General features: G+C 44.2%; 1 pseudogene; it reads right to left on the bottom strand.

The window, feature by feature from the left end:
- Positions 1-1,752: 1,752 nt before the first annotated feature.
- Positions 1,753-3,543, bottom strand: LOC133914694 (heterogeneous nuclear ribonucleoprotein 1-like; annotated as a pseudogene).
- Positions 3,544-3,802: the final 259 nt, after the last annotated feature.

Here is a 3,802-nt window from a genome sequence, read left to right on the forward strand (position 1 = left end):
GCACGGATCGCTGCGGCTGGATGGAGAGTTAGATCAGATTGGAGATGCCCTGATTGCAAGTCTTGATCAACAAGGAAACCGAGACGTAATTTGGAGAGAGTACTTTAGTGGAGGAGGGCGGGTACCTACGATGACGCGAGATGTGAGGTACCTGCGATGATGGATCTAGGATCATATCTTTGGTTATAGGGATGTGATATTGCTAATATCCATTGACAAACCATGTTAAATTTAAAGTCAACAAATCACAAGCTAAAAAGCAGGTAGTGCCCGACTGCTCCGCTCAAGCTGAAAACTGTAATAAATTTTACAAACATGCTATTTGTTGAACTGAACATCATCGACGCTACCAGTAAATTGATCTGAACATCATCAGCCTATTCGAAAGATAAATATTGAATGGTGAGTGGCATTATATATGAAATTTGGTAACACTAAATTAAGACCGAAAGTAGCCAACTTTTAGTTTTACATGTTAATCCGCCAAACAAATGAGTAAGCGTTATATTGTTATTTAATCAAGCAACCTTGTATGAACGAAATCACCAAAGGAATTTTAATGCCTAATCACATATCTTGTTGTGCAAATTGCAAGGCGTTTGTGGTAGGCCGGCGGCGGAGGTGTCCTTCTAGCACATCGTCTCACCCATGCTGTGTGGTCGGTGTCCGCGACAGGCAATCAAACCGTGAAGTGTGCCTGCAAACGCAAGCATCAATACTTTGATATTGCACATCACGATCTATTTTGTTAGCATAAAACAACAAACCCACATTGTAGGATAAGGGCCAAATTAAATCTTGAAATGCCAAGTGGGAACATATATACGGAAGCCTTCGAAGTGCACACAGCCTTACTGCAGTTTAGATAATGGAAAACAACTTTCTGGCCTGTGCATTTTAAAGTGCACACAGCATAGCTCATTATTACAGTCTTACTGTAGTTTACAAGCAAATTTTAGTAAGCAAATAGGAAAATATGATACAGACTTTGTATGTAATGCATTACATAGGAAAAGGAACATAACGGTGAGCACACAGATGTCAAACGATGGTGAATTACCCTGATGGAAAAAAGATGTGTCTTGCAAGGATAACATTCGGGCAGGACATTAGTTTTGGGGATGATCCAGAAATAATTCTCAAATGAGAAAGCTGGTGTGCAAAGGACAGCCAGGTTGTAAAACCTGAAACCGAAAAGGTTAAACATATGAGCCAATCAGCCAATATCAGGTGATCTGCCACTGATACAGGGAAGGAGACGATCTGTCAACCATAAAGTAGAAAAGATAAAATATGTTATGCAAAAAAGCAGGGGAAGTAAGCACGATCATCACCGGTAATTAAACACATATGGTGGCATCACACAATATAAGTTAGGCAATATAGGCAATAAAGAAGTAAAAGAGCTAAGAAGGCTACCAATTGATAGTACTATGCTGCAGGATACAACATGTTTTCATAACAATAATACAGTGTCCATGAATTTTTATTTTGCTACATGCAAATAAAGATGGAAATACACATACAGAAGAAATGAACAAGAAGACCAATTAAGAACAAGTGTGTCATACTGGCATGTAGGGCAGAAGAATTGTACATTACTATGAGATGCAGCTATGAGTTCCAAGTTAACTCAGAGCAATATTGCAAGCATAAAACAGTCTAGAATTGTAGATGCAATGCAACTATAAGGATGTTGTTTACTTAGCTTGACTAAGCACCATTTCCAAAAGGAGAATAACATAAAATTATTTACTGACACATGGCTGCCCTCCGCAATTTAAAAGCTTTGGTGCAACAGAAGAGTTGTCCTCGGCAATTTAAAAGATTTGACATGCCACCACCAGAAGAGTTGTTCCAAGCACCATAGCATGCATTGCCACCATAATTTCCAGCGCCATAAGCAGATGGAGCTTGACTGCCCTAGGGACCTCTATTTGAGCCTGGAGGACCACCTTGGTAACCAAAACCAGCAGCACTTGGATTTCCGTAAGGTCCACCATACCCAGCAGGAACACCTCAGTATCCTCCAGCCCTGTAATTTCCATATCTAGTCCAGGGTTAGCGCCATATCCGTAACTAGTTGCACCAGCACCATAACCTCCCACAACATAGCCCGGATAATCACCGCTCCCCTGTTCCGCCTGCCCGTCTTTGCTAGCATCACTTCTACCGTCATAGCTGCCAGAGTTAGAGTTATGACCATTGTTGCTTTTATAACCCCACCTCCCATGGAACGTCTGCCGACAGAGCCAGGGTTTGTCTCCCTAGGCAGCGCGTGCTTCACCTCCACCATCTTCCCACCCAGGTCGTAGAAGGTCTTATGCAGCACGCGGTCAACTGCGTCCTACGAGTCAAAGGTGATGAGCTCAAACCCCCGCAGGCGCTATGTGTTTTGGTCATACATGATGAAAACATTGATGACAATCCCGTAGGTCTGCAAGTACTACCGGAACCCATCCTCTGTCAAAGTGGAGGGCAGCCCGCCCACAAAGATCTTCTTCGTCCGAACACCACCAGCATCCCCATCGCCACCACTTCTGCCACCTCCACTTGAGTTCCTCCTGATGCTAGGGTTTGCCACCTTGGAAGCCTGCTGCTCCTCCCGCAGGAGCACCTGCTTCACATCGACTTGAGACAATAGCAACAACAAGAGAGGTGGCCACACATGAGAGCAATCCTCGGTGTACGCACGCACCCAGCTCACGCAGTGGGGTAGATCGGAGCGCTACCGAAGCGTATATTCCGCTTGGAATTGAGAATATTCGGCTAGGGTTTCACGGGTGGGAGAGATGAGGCTGGGGTTTCACGAGTTTTGATACCGAATTCTTCACAGAACGCAATAAAGGTCCCACTTCTAAACTGGCTACCATTATCTATAATTATCTGATGCTGAATGCCGAATCGAGTAATTATGCTCCTCATGAACTTCTTGGCCGCTTCTGCGGTTATTTTTCTACGGGTTCAGCCTCTATCCACTTGGTCAACGTGTTGATAGTCACAAATAGGAACTTGTAAACACCTTGGGCTCCCTAGAACAGTCCCAGGATATCCAAGCCCTAGAAGGAGAGAGGCCATTAAAATGGAATTATTTGCAGAGGGCTGGTCGAGTGGTCTGCCTTCCAAACAATTGGCAGCTTTCATATTTTTTGACCAGCTCAGAAGCATCATGGAGGGTAGTCGGCCAATATAATCCCTAGCAGAAAACTTTTCCAACCAAGGTGTGAGAAGACGCATGATTAAAACACACATGCCTCCATGGATATCGAGCAGTATTTTACTGTCCTCTTCCTGAGTGATGGACTTCATCAAGATTTTGTTACTCCCCTTTCAGTAGATCTTGCTATTTACCAAAACGTAGAGCTTGAATTTACGAGCAATTTTCTTTACAAACGCATCAGCATCAAGGATGTCTCGACCCTCGAGATAGGCTTGGTACGGAGTCATACAAGTCGGGTGGTGATTGAGTAGTGCAGCATCCGTGTATACGGGTTCTGCCTCGCAGACCTTGTCAGACTGCTGGTCGAGTTTGGCAGCATCCATTCGCCAAACTATCAGGACAAATAGTTTAAGGAGTTTCTCAACGAAGACCCCTATGGGTACCGGTGCTCAAGGAAAAGCGAGTTTAGCAAGTTCATCCGCACCAGAGTTATCACTCCTTCTGATGTGCGTCACTTCTAGGCCTTCGAACTTTTGCTCAAGCTTTCGTACATCGAGTAAATAAGTCGCCATGTTGTCGTCTGAGCACTGGTACTCCTTTTGAACTTGGTTCACGACTAGTTGTGAGTCCCCTTTCACAAGA

The sequence above is a fragment of the Phragmites australis genome, chromosome 4 (genome assembly GCF_958298935.1).
Source record: "Phragmites australis chromosome 4, lpPhrAust1.1, whole genome shotgun sequence".
In the NCBI taxonomy this organism is placed as follows: Eukaryota; Viridiplantae; Streptophyta; class Magnoliopsida; order Poales; family Poaceae; genus Phragmites; species Phragmites australis.